At 38.9% G+C, this 17,760-nt stretch overlaps 1 long non-coding RNA gene across 1 annotated transcript in view; it reads left to right on the top strand.

Annotated features, from left to right (window-relative positions):
• The window catches only part of LOC133208591 (uncharacterized), a 68,666-nt gene that overhangs the window by 44,772 nt on the left and 6,134 nt on the right, over window positions 1-17,760 (top strand). The window contains exon 2 of the long non-coding RNA XR_009724444.1: window positions 14,274-14,331. This is a non-coding gene — a long non-coding RNA (uncharacterized LOC133208591). The remainder of the gene's footprint in view (window positions 1-14,273; window positions 14,332-17,760) is intronic.

Raw genomic sequence — 17,760 nt, 5'->3', positions numbered from 1 at the left:
AAATTGATAGCCAAGGGCAAAAGGCTAATCATTAGCACTAGTGGTGGTTCTCATCTGATCACAGACATAAACAGGCAAACCCAGCCATTTATCCCACTCAATGTGATATAAACTCATACTTAAGTTATCTTCATGCTCTGCATGTTTTTTTTTTATATACCTCTTCCAAATGCACGTTTCTTCATAGTCTGGTGGGCAACCCAAATTTACAAAGAATCTTGTTTCTTCATTGGTTCTTGGTCCATCTTATCCACAACTGTCCTGGATCAAGAGACAAAGACTTGCAGAGCCTCTTGCCTGTATATTTAGAGACAGAGGCATTTCACTATTTCTTCAATGGAAGTGCATTGTGAGAAGGTGTCTTACACTGCAAAGGCACTGCTGATCTTCAGGGATATTCTCCAGACATGAGATAGCACCATGGGAATAGCCTGAGAAACTGCAGGAAGTTCATTCATATGGTTGCTAAAGTCTGCTAAGACCAAGCATACATTTGAAGGGAAATAATTATCTTCGTAATTGAAATATACATAGTATTAGAAGAATACCGGAATAAAATTCTGGTGTGCTTACAGACCTGAGCTTACTTCTCATTATTGTATCACATGTAGGCTGTCACATTATTCCAGGAAGCAAAAAGTGGGAGAAAGCATGTCAGTGGGGACCATCCTGTCAGACAAGTTAGTTTCTCCCTACCCTTATTGGTTTTGGTTGGAATGGACCTTAAAGATCACGTAGTTATTCTCATGTCTCATCAAGCTATACAAACTATGTGCACAATTTACAATACATATATAGTGTATATATACACTATATTGCATATTGTATACAATATAATCTACAAGTTATACATGCACAGGTCCACGTGACCTGATGAAATCCATCCGCAGGTCCTGAAGAAGCTGGCAAATGAAGTTGCTAAGCCACTGCCCATCATATTTGAAAAACTGTGGCAGTCAAATGGAGTTCCCAATGACTGGAAAAAGGGAAATATAACCCCCGTTTTCAAGAAGGGGAAAATAGATGACCCAGGGAATTACGGACCAGTCAGTCTCACCTCTGTGCCTGGCAAAATCTCGGAGCAGATTCTCCTGGAAGGCATGCTAAGGCACATGAAAAACAAGGAAGTGCTTGGTGACAGCCAGCGTGGCTTCACCAAGGGGAAATCCTGCCTGACCAATTTGGTGGCCTTTTATTTGGGGCTACAGAACTGATGGACAGCGGTAAAGCAGTTGATGTCATCTACCTGAACTTGTGCAAAGCGCTCGATACTGTCCCACACAACATCCTTGTCTCTAAATTGGAGAGACATCAATTTGATGAATGGACCACTCGGTGGATAAAGAACTGGCTGGATGACCGCACGCAAAGAATTGTGGTCAATGGCTCAATGTCCAGCTGGAGACCAGTAACGAGTGGTGTTCCTCAGGGATTGGTGTTGGGACCAGTCTTGTTCAACATCTTTGTCAGTGACATGGTGTCCTGGTTTAAACTCAGCCACACAGTCTCTCACTCCCCGACCTTATTCTCCCCTGCTGCCAGCAGGGATGGGGAGGAGAATCGAAAGAATGTAACTCTCACAGGTTGAGATAAGAACAGTCCAGTAACTAAGGTATAGCACAAATCACTGCTGCTACCACCACTAATAATAATGATAAGGGAAATAACAAGGGAAGAGCATACAACTGCTCACCACCTGCCAACTGATACCCAGCCCAACCGAGCAGTGACCTAACCCTTCTGGGTAACTGCCCCCAGTTTATATACTGGGCATGACGTGCTGTGGTATTGAATACCTCTTTGACTAGTTTGGGTCAGGTGTCCTGTCTCTGCTTCCTCCCCGCTTTCCTTCCTCCCTGGCAGAGCATGATTCTCAGAAAGTCCTTGGTCAGAATAAACATTACTGAGCAACAACTAAAAACATCGGTTTTATCAGTGCTGTTTCCAGGCTGAAAGTTAAAACCACAGCACTGCACCAGCTACTAAGAAGGAAAAAAATGACTGCTACTGCTGAACCCAGGACACATGAACAGTGGAACTGTGTGCGCCCTTAGCAAGTTTGCCAATGACACCAAGCTGTGTGGTTCAGTTGATATGCTGGAGGGAAGGAATGCCATCCAGAGGGACCTCGACACGCTTGTGAGCTGGGCTGATGCCAACCTCATGAAGTTAAACCATGCCAAGTGCAAGGTCCTACACCTGGGTCGGAGCAATCCCAGGCACAGCTACAGGCTGGGCAGAGAAGAGATTCAGAGCAGCCCTGTGGAGAAGGACTTGGGGGTGCTGGTCGATGAGAAAATGAACATGAGCTGGCTTCAGTGTGCGCTTGCAGCCCAGAAAGCCACCTGTATCCTGGGCTGCATCAAAAGGAGTGTGACCCGCAGGTCGAAGGAGGTGATCCTGCCCCTCTGCTCTGCCCTCATGAGACCTCACCTGGAGTACTGTGTGCAGTTCTGGTGTCCTCAACATAAAAAGGACATGGAACTGCTGGAACAAGTCCAGAGGAAGGCCACGAGAATGATGAGGGGACTGGAGCACCTCCCGTATGAAGATCAGCTGAGAAAGTTGGGGCTGTTCAGCCTGGAGAAGAGAAGGCTGCATGGAGACCTCATAGCAGCCTTCCTGTATCTGAAGGGGGCTATAGGGATGCTGGGGAGGGACTCTTCATTAGGGACTGTAAGTGATAGGACAAAGTGTAACAGGTTAAAACAGGGGAAGTTTAGGTTGGATATAAGGAGGAAGTTCTTTACTGTAAGAGTGGTGAGGCACTGGAATAGGTTGCCCAGGGAAGTTGTGAATGCTTCATCCCTGGCAGTGTTCAAGGCCAGATCAGACGAAGCCTTGGGTGATATGTTTTAGTGTGAGCTGTCCCTGCCCATGGCAGGGGGTTGGAACTAGATGATCTTAAGGTCCTTTCCAACCCTAACTATTCTGTGATTCTATAAGTTATATTATGTGATATAACTACGCAAATTACATAACAAACCAAAGCAATTGTCTTCAACAAGCGTGTGTAGCAAAGCTGGCTTGTGGTGATTATATATATATGTATCTATCCGTTACATTCTGTGTTGCAGTACTACAGTTCTAACCTACTCAGGATCCAGCTAAAGTTTATGGTTAAAAAAATGAAGCTGAACAAGACTCTCTAAAAACACCGTCCTTCTAAAACATTCATATAACAACAAACTGCCATAGTTATTTTAATACTTTTTGTATCTTTTGGCCCAAATTTTAATGCTGATCCTTCTTAGAATAAATACATGTTTCAAATCTGGCCATAGCACTCCAAATTCCATAGGGAAATCAGGATGTTATAAGATCCTCAGAAGAGACAAGAGGGGAGTCAAGTCCAGGGAATGACCCAAATAAAATAATTTGTACAATAGGAGTGGAGTCCAGTTGCAAGCCAAAGTGTTTGCAGACAGGCTAGCACCAGAATAAATAGGTGGCTTCTGGTAACATGCTGAAGCCATCAAACACAAACCGGATAGTGTGAATTTGAGTCTTGCCATTTTTAAGGATTTTTGAGTGTTGTTTGCATTCTGCAGGAGATCTTTCAGGAACAATTGCCCTAAATCACTAATTCAGGTTTAAGTGCCAATATTTCAAAATGCTTTAGAATCAATGTGCATACCCAAGGTATTCTGGAAATTTATGTGCCTAGGAAAGGGGAGAACTAAAAGTACAAGTTTAAGATACTTTGCTTCAGTTGTTCCTTCTGCACAAAGGAACTTATTTTCATGGGCAGATGCTTGATTTACATACATAAGCTCATTGTCTTGAAAATTGTAACAGTAGGGACTGAAGCAAAATTACTGGTAAAAACTTCAGTTCATTTGACTAAGGCACTTCCAATATACACTGCGTAGAGTACAACATCTTTCAGCTTTAGATGCATTCTGAAGTCTATATACATAACTGAATACTGTTGTGTCCAGGCAATGAATCATTTTATCCTGCAGGGAAGTTATGAGACATTTAGCCCAGGCATTCCTCAGATGTAGCTCTCCTCAGGAAATAGCTGATTTTATTATTGAAAGTGCTTTAAATTCCATGTTGATAGTGAAGTTGTTTGGAAAACTGATAGACTTTGAATGAGGGTAGGTGAACAGGTGGAAAGGTTGTCTGAATCTCCAAGATCTAATGTGAGAATCTCTATTAATTTGTATTAATTCCTTTTAATGAACCTCCTGTCAGTATGTGTGAGCTATTTTGTATTTACTCTAAAGGGGCTAAGGTCCCTTTCTTAAATACTATCAATTTAAAATCAAGTAAAAAAATCTAGGTTTCCCTGATACAGTTCTCTTACTGCAACGATCAAGAGATGTTTGCCTCATGGGCCATCAGTTATTGTGAACTTTCCTGTTGTCCCTCTTAGGCTTCAGTACACAAACCTTTCTCATAGTGGAAAAACCAGCTTAAAATGGTTTTACCCTGCCTTCCCTGGGCCATTCATTCCTGCTTTTGCACTGGAGTTTGTTGCCCAGTCTGGCTATGAGGCCATGTTACAGCCTGGACCAGCAATATTGTCTGAGGTTAAAAAAGAATCTGTGGGGTTTTTACCCTAATCCAAGTTTCTGGCAACAAGCAGAGCTGAAGTGTCATTGGAGATCTGAGCAGCAGTACCTGAATTTATGTTCTGAAGTGAGGTTGTGCTAGCACATGCATTGTCTGAACCTTGAGGGTTGTACATTTCACCCTTGCTCGATTAGGTGCATGTCTTTCACTCCTCAGCTCCATAGTTACTACAGCTTTGTTTAAAAAATAAAATAGGGATATATTTCAAACTGTATGAAAGCTGACTGACATAATGTAAATCATGGCAATGAAGCAGATATATAAGTAATGTTAGTGTTGTGACACCCAGTTTCCACTGGGCCAACTTCCCATCCCAACTCAGGTGGAAAAGTTATCACATACAAAAAGTTTACTTAGTTAATTTACTCAGCTGTCTGATTCAAATGCTGATTTCTCAGGTGGCCTCAGTTACTACCTAAACCATCCACTATCTATCAGGAAGCTTTCACGTGACATCCCACATGTAGGTCCCACTTGTGCATCCTCATTAACAACACTTTACTGAAAAGAAAGGAAACAGATTGCCACAAAACTTTAAAAGGTCAGCCTAAACAGTGATACTTTATTGCTGAATGTGAGCTGTGCCTATACTTAAAATCCCTGAAAATCAATACTACTAATAAAGCTTTTAAATTTAGAGGGACCAAAAGATAATTGAATTTAATTCTAGGGAAAAACTGACAACAAAGGAGTGATTGTTATTCTCCTGTCTGTATTTCTACATGTAGAAATGTATAATACATAGGACAACAAGGAACAGTAGCTTCATTTAGTATTTAGATTTTCCTAAAACTTTGGGCAGGAATGTGCCAAGATGCTTTGGAGAGGAAGTCACACAAAGAAGCTGCGAAACAGAAGTGTTACCATATTTAGCTAGCAACTCTCTCTAGGCTTTTCCAAAGAATGCCATTTGGCCTAATAATTACTGTATGAGTATTTCAAAGAAGAGTAATAACCTTGCCAAAGTCAATTCTTTGCCCAAAATTACTGGAATGTATCATCTATAGTTAGTTTTATTATAACACAGGAGAAAAAAATCCCATGAAGGTTTTCTATTATGCTTCAGAAGAAACTTCCCCCAGAAGCTCAAACTGAAACAGACCTTCTGGAAAAGGGTAAGTCCAAATTTGAGTCCAGATGGCTTTTAAGTTTTTCAAAGTAACAGGCAAGTGAAAACAAACTTGTAATGGAACGTGTCAAGCAACTACTGAGGCTGCCTATAACAACAAAAAAAACTTTTTAAATTCTAATTTGTATAGCCTGAGATGAGGGTTAACCTATGTATGAATAAATTCTTCCATGAGCGAGGGGAGTACTAAGGAAGCCTGCTTTTCTATTGGTTTTAGTCCTTTATCCCTAAACATCCACACCACAGTAACATGCCTTTCCCTCAGTGGCGACATGACGGTATTAACTACCTTGCTGCTGATTTTCACTACATTTTAAGGAACTGTGACACCTCTATCCTTCTCTTAAGTCTGCTTGAAAATATTAAACAGGTTTATAGGTCATTAGAGAGAATCTAATAACGATATCACATAAGGTATAATTTATCAGGCTACCAAATATAAGCACTCTTTCATTTGCAAAATGAGGCATTTCCTTTTAGAGTGCTTTATAATACATAGCTAAGAAACTGCTGTAATTCACACAAAGGGCAATTTTAGTCCATGTAGACAAACACTTAGGATACAGTCAGGTAACAAGACCCAAGCTGACAAGATCTTGAGAAGCCAGAATGCTTCTTAAGAAGCCATCTATCAGCAACATGCAGTAACTGACAGTCTGCTTATTCTCAGCTATGCAAACGTAAATAAGTTAGCATGTACCTCTCTTAAAATAGAAATAAAACTGTTGTGACAAACAGCTATACAATGTTTGTGAAGTAAAATGACTATTTATTAGTGACTAACGCAATGTCTCCCCCTCACCATTCTGGTGATAAGTGTTAGATGGCTACGAAGCAGCTTTTTTCTAACCCTCACTGGAAAAAAGTATTCTATGTATTATTTTCTTAACTTTGCTCTGAGGGGCCTAATAGATTTAATAATATTATAACAATAAATAAATATTTAATAATAGTTGTTAAGTGATGCCTTCTTTTCAATGCATTTGTTCCAAATTGTTGTGTTGCTTAAAATACTAAAATTATTGAGATGTTCATAGGTATTTTTAATGCTGGTGAGGGACTTTAAATATGGCAGTAAAATGGCTTCTGTGATAGGTATGAGCCTTTTGTAATCTCCCTGATGAACTGCCACAATGATAAGCCCTTTATGAGAACCACTTTTTGCACATGCTCAGCAGTGCCTCACCACAGTTTGACAGCTACGGTCTCTTAGTTTCTGCGCTGAGGTGCTGAGCTGGACATTCCCTGCCACTGCCACTCCAGGTTGCTGGAGAGCAATGCAGGAGCAGGCATCAGAGCTGAAAACAGGAAGACTCTTCTCTATGGTCTTGGTGTTCTTTTACTGCCAAGTAAGTACTAGAGAAAGAACCTGAGTGAAATACAGAAAGAAAGTAAAACCCATCAGTCTGAAATGCCAAAAAGTAGTAAAAGCTTGGACTGGAGGAGTTTGGGTAGAGTTTGGGGACCAGGCAGCTGGTTGTTGTTGACAAATTGAGAAAAGGAAATGAGCTTCAGGAAAGGGAGATTTGGGACTAAGATAGCTAAGGGATGAGAAGGCTGAAACACAACAGGAAGTTGAAGGGGGATCCTGAGACTAAATGAAAAAACTGGAGCAAGAAGTCTGAGTTGGGGGAATAAAAGATTGGGACAGCGGAACTAGCAAGGAGGACAGTGAAGCAGGCAAAAAGCTGGTGGAAACTGATAGTGGGACTGGGAGAAGAAACTGTGATCATGTGTGTGCTTGACAAGAATTAAACAGAACAGGGAATGGGGAGCAAGAGCAGTCTGGGAATGGCTAAGCATGCTGACCAGAGGAGGAAACTGGTTGTGAGCCACAGCCGAAAACTTAGAATGGGAAGGGGGGGGCTGGAGCTGCAAGAAGAATCCTGCAACTGAAGACATCTATTAGTTTGGCAAGAAGTCAATGACAGAGAGACTATACTAATATTATGACAAAAAAGAAGAGGACCGGCAAGACAGATATGAGTGGATGGGGCCATAAACATCTAGCTGTGGTGAATAAGGTCCTGTGCCTACCAGATCACACCCTGGCAGTACTTAGACCTGAATCTAAGTTTCTTCACTGTTAACATTCTTCTGCGGTCAGCCAGTACTTGTGAAACTCATTACCATCTCATAACATCTCAGTATGTGTTCGTAAGTGGATTTAAGACCACACTACCACTGAAAAGGATTAACATGCATTCCCTCCTTCCTCTGGCTGCCCTTTTCTTGCTTTAGCACTGAGGAGTATGGACCGATAGTAAGAACTGATGCAGCTCACAGATCTAATCAGACCATAGATACTATTTTGCAGAGATAGCTTTCAGTAAGATCAGCAAGCTGATCTGATTTACTGTGTTTCTACATGCTTACTCATATCAGCCAAAGTTACAATGGTGGAAGCTGCAGAAGAGACAGATGGGAATGCAGGAAACACCTCCACTCCCCAAATTTTTTTTTTTACTACCTGGTCCTAGATCAACTTAAATCACCCTGAAATGATGCCTTCTTTCCCCTCTATTGGTAGACCATATAGAGGTGGATAGCTTACTAACACTTAGTTACTAGCTGAAATGGTAAGAACCTCTTTTCTGTAACTAGAAAATTTAACCCTGGTAATGAATAGTGATGCTACAATCTGCATGATGCCACACAAGGAGATTTTAGAGTCTTGTATGCTCCTTTATTTCTCTAGGAAAAATTAAAAAGAAAAAGCTGCATCAACACATTATGAAACTTGTAAAATAAACTTTCTGAGATAAAGTTTTAAAGTTGTCCTTTAGAAAAACAAAAAGTATGCAATTGTATAACTAAAAGTTGTATTGTAATGTCTATAAAAATAGAGTTCCATTAAGGCAACTTAGAGGTTTTTACTTCACAACTTTCATAATGTTCTTTAATGTTTTCTGTGCATGTGTAGTAGTACACAAGCTGTTTTGAATCTCTGCTTAAGTATTTTTAAAAGGCTGAGGAAAGAGAAGAGAGAGGCATGTGTGTTTTATATGTATAAGCAGACTAACTAAAGCCTCCATAGCCGAGAGTGAAATGAAAGGCACTTACATCATACTGTTTTCCTGCAATAAAATTCTAAAACACACCAAAGATTCGTGAATATTCCCTTGGGGTTTCTTATTGGCACCTGCAAAGCAAAAAGAACTCTTTGTATTGTATTAACTATAATGTCTCTGTACCACCATGGTAGAGCAATAGCACTTTCTTTTTCACTCTGAGGCAGAAAAGGAAAAGTCAGTTCTAGCCAGCTTATTTAAATAACTATATCAGTTACCTGAAATTCCATATACAAAGTTCATGTTACTGTGCTCATAATTTGTTTGAATTGTATAAATGTGAACACATTTTTAATAGTTGTCAAGGGAGAATGTGTAAGGTTTGTAAAAGATGACCCCAAGTTCACAGAATCACTCTGCCTTTATAGGAAGTGGACTTTGATTTGGTAATTAAAATCAAAATCAACAAAGTCAGAGAGGAAACGTTTCCTTTTACAGGCGTATCTACCTGGAGACTGTGTGCCTGCATAAAGTGAGTTTGAATACAGTCAACTGGCAGCTGTATTTGCAGAGCAGACGTCTAAGAATTATCTGGCGGGTTGCATTGGTAGACCAGATCTGATGTCACCAAGGGGACTGATAGGTGATGGTAGTACTGTCACGTTGATCACAGCCTGGCTCACAGCAGAATACTCAACCAGCTAGTTGCACAGGTAAGCCAGTCTTGACAAGTGATTTTCTTTAGACTGGAACAGACAACAAACGACTCTCCCTTTGCTACTCTTGATAACCACCTGTGAGGTTGATCATATGTCTGATGGACTGTTTTTGAGCTGGTTTGGAAATTCATTTTCCCCACTTTTCTTCAAACAAAAGATAGTTGCATTCATGTTCTCAAAGGATATTGCAGATGGAAAAAAGTAATATGTAATGATGACTAAGAAGGTTTAGTTTCAATTTCCAGAGTCAAAAATTAACTAGATGAACTGGAAGTGGGAGGCTTTAGGCCTTAGTGATATTTTGCTTTTAAGCAGAGCAGTGGAATAGATTCACTTCAGCCTTTGTTTCTAGCACTGGCATCTAGAAGAGGCATATCTTAGGACTTAGTCAAGATTGTGGGTTAGCATCCCTTTCCATCAGAACCTTGAGCTAGTGTGTTAATTGGAGAAGATGCTCATTTTGTTTTTGTTTTCAAGTGCTACCTGTGATATATATGATTTATGTGATTTAATACGTTTATTTCGTGGCAGACTACACACTGGAGGATCAGTGGAACTGAATGTGTATTGACCAAAGAACACATTTATTATTATAGGAGCTTACAACAAAAACACAGACAAAACAATTTTGTGGAACGCATAAAGCACTTGAGAAAGAGGGCTTACTGGTGGATAAGGAGGAAAATATGTACACCAATTCGCACAGATTGTCAGCATTACTGGAGGCCCTCTGAAATGGTAGTGGAAATACCTGTGAATATTAGTACATTTTAGAAGGTGGTTCCACTGCTAGAGTAGTTGTTCCAAGTGAGTAAACACCCATTTAACTAGGAAAAACCCCTTGACTTTCACACATTTTAAACTTTTGTTTAGCTGTAACTCGAGACCTGATTCTGTGGGTACTACTGTGTCACAGAGTGAGATAGCGAAGGCTCCAGGGAAAGTATCACCAAAAAATATGTACTTGTTTGTTGGGTTTTTTCCCACGTGTCATTATTTTCCATGAATGCATTGCATTAGTCTGAACGTGTCACCAAACATGTCAGGCTCACCTGCACCTGGAGATTACATCTGAAGTTAAAAAAAGATCATCAGAAAATCTCTGAAGAGCAAATTTGACATTATTCAGACTTTGAAAACCATAAATGCCAAGGCTATTCGGCATAAGTGTATAGCAACTTGGTAGTATGACAGTGATGGCAATCTCTTCTACATATTTCTCAAGTTACTCTATACATAGCAAAAGTATGAAAAATCCTGTGTGAAAGGAGTCTTAGTAACAAATGATCTATACCAAGCTGGATTTGAAAGGGGGGGGTGGCTAACAATTAATTCTCTGGTTAGGTTTGTAAAATAACATGAGATATGTTCTCTCACCCCCATGCAGTTATAAATTAAACTGAATTAAAATATGCTGTCTGAGCAAAATCATATAAAGTGGTAGCAGTGTAAGCTTCCACAGATTGTTAATGACTCCTGAAGTGTAACTGAGTTGCTCTAGAATTTAATGGACTACGTTTCTGAGTTCAGAACTATCACCTCCTATTTAAGATGCTGCAGTCTAAAGTGAAGAGGAAGAAAGTATCTGAAAAATTTATCCCTCAAATCACAGCTGGAAAAATTAACTTTTTTTCTGTGAATGTTGTTATTATTGCTGCTGTTGTTATTTGTATTGTTATTATTTCTCTTTGGATTGAAAAGATTTCATTAAATTTATTGGAGACTAACTGCCACTTGCAAAGTAGGAAAAAAAAAGTAGAGCCTTAGGGAGCTAGTGAGGTTCTCAAAACTTAGAAGTGACTGAAAAGTATACACAATGAAATCTGACCGGGTATGTTCAGCTATGAATCTAAGTCAAAGCCGACCAATCTGAGTCATTTTTATATCCCTAATAACTACTGTCACTAATTAAAAAACTGTAGGAATCCATTTACTTGATGCTGTTGCATGCAAGAGAAAAGAGATGAGAAAAGATTTAGAATCATAGAATCATAGAATAGTTAGGGTTGGAAAGGACCTTAAGATCATCTAGTTCCAAGCCCCCTGCCATGGGCAGGGACACCTCACACTAAACCATATCACCCAAGGCCTCGTCCAGCCTGGCTTTGAACACTGCCAGGGATGGAGCATTCACAACATCCCTGGGCAACCCATTCCAGTGCCTCACCACCCTAACAGGAAAGAATTTCCTCCTTATATCCAGTCTAAACTTCCCCTATTTAAGTTTTAACCCATTACCCCTTGTCCTATCACTACAGTCCCTAATGAAGAGCCCATCCCCAGCATCCCTGTAGGCCCCCTTCAGATACTGGAAGGCTGCTATGATTTAAACAAAGCCAACATGAATCTGGATGACAGGATTTGTTTCACAAATGGCAGGAACTCAGGATTGGTACCAAAGAAGACAAGGTAACAGAAAAAAGAAAGAATAAACACCCCAAGAAATTACAATTGTCATCAAGCACAGATACTGACCTTTCGGAGTGTGGATGTTAGTTGGCTACTCAGGAATAAATTATGTTATTACTTGATTACCAGTTAACAATAATACAAAAGTGTAAATTCCTTATCAACCTTTACCTTAGTGGACACTTAACAGCTAGAACTTAATATTCCCAGAGGGATAGAATTTTCTCCCTCTTTTCAGGCATGTGCTTGTTTTCTGGAATAATAGCCATGTGGGGAATTTTTTTTTCCTTCCCCCAAAACATTTATAATTCCCTAACAAGATTTAAATAGAAATTGCATTACTTCAGCAAGCCTGAGTCAACAGGGCATTAGTTTTCATGTTGAAGACTATTTATAGTGAATGGGAAAATTCGTGTATGTGCATAGGTGTCTTGCTTTAAGGTTTATGTTCCACTTAACAACAAAAATTGTTTCCTTTATATCCTAAAATGAGAAACAAATTCTTAGGTTGGGCAAGTCTTCAAAACCCAAGGATCCTAAGAGCTATGCAAATACTGTTTAAAATATTTTTCAGTGTGTCAGGAATAGCACAGAGGCTGGTTATTCATCTTCACCTTCATAAATTTCCTCCATCCCTCAAGATTCCAAATTAGCTGATAGGTTTGAAAATTCTTCTCAACCAGTTGGACAGAAAATAAACCTACTCCTATCTTGTTCACTGCTACACTTTCATCATCTGGACTGTAGTTGTGTTTCACGTCACTGAGAAAGTACCCATGATGAAAGCTAGGAAAGACTCTTCTGGAACAGAATAAATAAGATGGAAAGCAGACTTTGAAAATATATACACTTATCTTCAATAACTGTTGCATTGTTTCATCTCTGTTGAGAACATTCTTCCAACCATTCTCCTCTTCAACATTCTGTAAGTAAACTGGTATTATATTTTCTTATGTGACATTTCCACGATAACACCAAACATGTATTTTAACTGACCTTAGAATATCAGATAAAACATGAAAGGATTGTAACCAGTTCTCTTTCGTTTATGTGCCTCTGTTTATTTTTGCCAGATATTGTTTTCTTCTTACACAACGCAATAGGAATGTAACTGTGACAAATGTGGGTGTGCCTTTGAGTAAATTTTTTATGCTGTATTTGGATCTGGCCTTAATATAAAGTTTTTGTGCTATACATAAGGCACTGGACATGTGATTTTCAGGTCTTTGAAGTGCATCTTCACTTCCAGCCAGGTGACAGACACATACATATGGACACCTGGCCTAACCTTCTGTGGATGAGAGTATTCCCATAATGGAGTATTACTTTCATTAATATCCCCACTGGTTTTTAAAATCACTCCTGTAACTCAGGTTGTGTGACCTGAGATACTCTTTCACAGTTGATTGTGTCAGTTGTTAGAGGTTGCCTGTCCCTGGGGATGAGGGAGAATTATGAGAGACATTTGATGACTATCAGCATGACTATGTTACTCCTGCATATCCCTATGAAGTGGATTGGTTCCAGCTGGATCTTGACCAAAATTAAACTAATTATGGGCTTAGGCTCTTTGGTGTTTCTAAAACCCCCTTTTCTCTCATATTTTATTCCAACTGCTAAATAAAGATGCTTTCTTCTAAGGGAACTGTTCGACAATATCAAAAGAAAAACAGGTGCCTGAAACCAGTCAGATCTGCAGGATAGGCATTAGTATATACAAGATAGTGCTTGCCTCCTGACAGAAAATAAAAGCAAGATTGTACACAAACACAAGCCCAGGATCAGACAAGTCAGAGAGGAGCCAGAGGTGAAGTCACTCCTGTAACATTGAAAATGACATATTTGGATTCTGATAAAAGCTGATACTGACTGCTATCTACTCTTAGGCCTACAACTCTCTGCAAGAAAAAAACCAAAATCCAACCACCTTTTGAGTTTATTACCCCTTGAATACATATACATTCTCTGTCTGAGAATGAATACTTCTGTTTAGCAAAATTATGTCTGATGACTCTTAGAATTTGCATTATAAAAATCTGACCCTTTGAAGTCAATGAGAGTTTTATCACCTGACTAATAGAGTATGTAGACAAAGCATAAAAATCTGTCTTATTATATGCAACTTACTGATGATTTTCTTTAGTATGTTTCAAGTATGCTGAAGAACAATTAATGCAAAGAATAGGATTTGAAGTAGGCCCTGAGCCCTTAGCTTCTCCTGATTTATGCAGAAGCAGGGAAGTTTCTTCTGTGACGCCACCTCCAGTTTCCTTGACACATTCCACATGACAGATTCTCTGAATAGAGCCAGGGAGTTAACAATCACTATTCTCTGCTCTAGACTTAGATACTTTTAATAGAAATATAACTGATTTCTGATACATTTTGATGGTTGACAGGGATTTTTTCCTTGCCGTTCTGTAGAGCTTTGAGTAAAAAGTCTATTCCCATGGAAAGTATTGGTGTTCCAGCCTTTTTAAGTGTGGAAAATCCTTTATTGCACTTTAAAATTAACATATAGAGAGACAATTTTAAGTGGTTTTGAGGTCTTTTGCAGATACTACTCTTAAGACTTCATCTTATCTGCTGAACCTTGAACTATTACAGTCATGTTAATTTCGCCAGCCTTTAGAGGTGCAAAAGATACAGACAACTATTGCAATACTGGTGTTTTTTTCAGTTGTTAAAAAATATTCTTCAGGTAGTTCCTCTCTCTTATATGTATTATATTGAAAGCAATATAACACTATGATGTGATGTATAAAGATGTTTTCTTCTGTGCTCATTTGGGATGACCTGTATGAATAATCAATAAATATTCTATTTCTGAGTAACAGAATCATACCATATTTATTTTCAAAAAATTTTATATTATGTAGTGTTTAATCATGCCTGTGCTGATCTGAGACTGCATCTCTGGGGAGTGCATTCCAGGCTATGTTACACTGATGTTATTATAGCAAATACAGATAATAATGCCTATAGTTAATGTTGCTCAACACTTTCTATTACAAGATGTTACATTGTTATCTTTGCTGAGTTTAAACCATTTTCAATATATGCTTTTGGATGAATCCTCTCAATATTTTACCTAAAAAGATTCAGTTTGAGGTTGTGGGTTTTTTTCCCCAGAACAATGTTCAGGAAAAATATGTTCTTTGAATAGCTTTTGTAGTGTCTCATTGTTGGGGTGTGCCAACAATACAACTTGACAGGTGCTTGACTCCTTGAGGAAGTACCCACTGGAGTGTCCTCGTATCTCCTTTGCTCACTTCTTTTCTTTACTGTTGCATAGGGATCTACGGGTAAGATTACAAAATGTAGATGTATGGAACTTTTAACGGCAAGAATTCCTTTCAAATTACAGCAGTGATCATTTTTGGAATTTCAATATGCCAAACTGACATAAATAGACCAACACGGTTGACAGTTTTTCAGTTTGATTAAATGTGACTTTAGACCATTTTTGTTTATTAACTTTTTTATTTTTTATTTTTAATAATAATTACTATTATGCTGCAACATTAAGTTTTAATGCCAAAATGAAAGAGGCATTGTGCCTATATTAATGCTTGACCTTCTAGAGGAAAAGTCATTCTCTATTGCATTGCTGTAGAAAGACTGATAAAAACATACCCATGCCCTGCTAAAACAAATCTCCTTGTGTAAGGACAATGAACACAGTTCAAGTCACCATAAAGGCTTGATGGCACAACCTAGTAACATGTGTACTAGTGAATTAGTCTTGTCTATTGACAGCAAAGCTTGAATAATGATACCAAATGATCACCAGTTAGAAGCTGCTAAAATTCAACAAAGCAAATCCAGTAGAATTCAGCCTATCCTAATACAGACAAACTTCTGGAACAAGGCCTTTTGTTCCAGTCCTGCCAGGCTAAACAACAAGGCTATTGACTGTATGTGCCAGCCTTTGTTAGTGGGGGCTACCTGAAAAGATCAAAATTGCATGAATCTGCAATTTCAGACCCATTAATTCTCAGCTGTAAAATCTCCAACTGTAAACTGACCCAAGAAGAGTAGTCATGTTGACTTAAGTTTCTATGTTAAAGGATCATAATGCCATGGTCTAGCCCTAGGAAATAAATTCATTTCCAGTGCCAGTTCTGAATAAGTCTCAAGAAACCGTAGCTTAATTCTGATCTTTGATATCACCACAATTATTGCAAAAGGTCATTAATCCATCTATGGACCACCAGTCCAATCAATAAGCCATACGGACAACTTCAGAGGAAGATAGGAGAGAAAATGAAAGACATTCAGACCACTACCTCTTCCACTTTATCACACTTTTACTAAGCTATATACTGACATGAACACACTTCCCCAAAAAGGAACTGTTCACAAACCACCTCCAAGGAAAGACAACATTAATTTTCTCACTAAAGATTCTTTACCTTCTGCTCCCCTACCCGTACAGAAGATATTTTTTTATTGTTGTTGTTCAGGCTATATTGAATTCATGGTCAGATCTGCAGTCTAATGATGAATCAAGCAGATATTATACTTTCCCTATGCTGAAAAGCAGCTTGCACAGTTTTACGTGAAGTTTCTCAAGCACCAGACCTAACCAATTAGCATAATATTCTTATATACATGACTAAAACTTTTGGTAAGAGGTACTAGTACAACTCAGCTACACTGCAGTGCACTGGATAGGCCTACTTTATGATGATTACAGAAAGTCTAAATTTAATCCCCTGTATCGAAAATGTTCCTCTGGATATTCAAGGGAAATCAGACCCTGGATCCCATGTACCTACATCTATATTCCCAGTACTAAGGGGAAGCTGCAGGGCCTGTTGAATTCCAAGAGGCAGCCACAAAACCAGAGGATCAGACCTAAGCAGATCATCCCATGGATGTTTGTTTCTTCATCATTTACTTCAGACGACATGTTGCAGTCCTGTGAACTTGAGGAAAGAAAGGAACACAAGCTGTAACATTCTGCCAGCAATTGTGGCTGAGACATCACCACAGCCTTTGATATTCTGACATCACCATGTTAAAACAAAATTGCTCTTCCAGTCACAGAAGAATCCAAAGTTGAATCTTGAAACTTAAAGAAAAACATAGATCTTTGACCAATTTCTGATCTCAAAGCTTTCCTGTTGGATCCAAAATTTCTTTTTGTTCGTAATAGTGCATTTCTGTTGCTCTAGAAGATAGCTTTCCTTTGCATTTCTCAGTTTTCCCTTCTTCAGTTATTTAAGGAGAAAAGATAGTTAAGCTGCTTCTTCTTCTCCTCTGAATGAAAAAACAATTGATGTTTTCTAGTGTTTCTACAGTTCAGAAGGAATTGTAGAAACAATTCCTTCCAATGTAGAACAAAACCTGGTTCTTTCTCAATATCTACAAATGCCCTTATAATGGAAAGCAGCTAACAGTTTACCACCCAGACTAACTTTCTCTTCACTTGGCACACTGGTTATAGGATTTTGAAAAGGCTTGATACATCATGTTGAGGAAAAAAAGAAAAAAAGCTGGAGATTTTTAAACTCTGGAAAAGCCAACCTGTAAATACCATACTTGCAGCCAGAAAAAAAATAATAATCTTTTATGACTAAATCTCCTGCATGAGCTGCATCCCAATATATACTTCATTAAAAATCTGTGGAGCTTGCTGTATCCTCTATAAAACTACAGAATTTCACCTGTCTCTATTCTCCATATACTTACTTGAAAACTGCATTTAGTCATGAGAACATAAGTTACAGATTCCAGAAAAAAAGCAAAGAATGGATCTCTCTCAGACATGGTACCTACATTTACATCAGTTCTCCACCTACCTACATTTACATCAGTTCTCCACCTACCGCTTTCTTAGCTTATGACACCTCCTTTCAAAAACTGAAGAGGACATCCCTTAATTCGGTTTTCAGGATCAATTTTC

This window comes from Neopsephotus bourkii, unplaced genomic scaffold (genome assembly GCF_033783945.1).
Source record: "Neopsephotus bourkii isolate Nb327-2 ecotype Australia unplaced genomic scaffold, CSIRO-AGI_Nbou_v1 NB_272, whole genome shotgun sequence".
In the NCBI taxonomy this organism is placed as follows: domain Eukaryota; kingdom Metazoa; phylum Chordata; class Aves; order Psittaciformes; family Psittacidae; genus Neopsephotus; species Neopsephotus bourkii.
The sequence above is the reverse complement of the archived record's forward strand: the minus strand, read 5'-3'. Positions and strand labels throughout refer to the sequence as shown.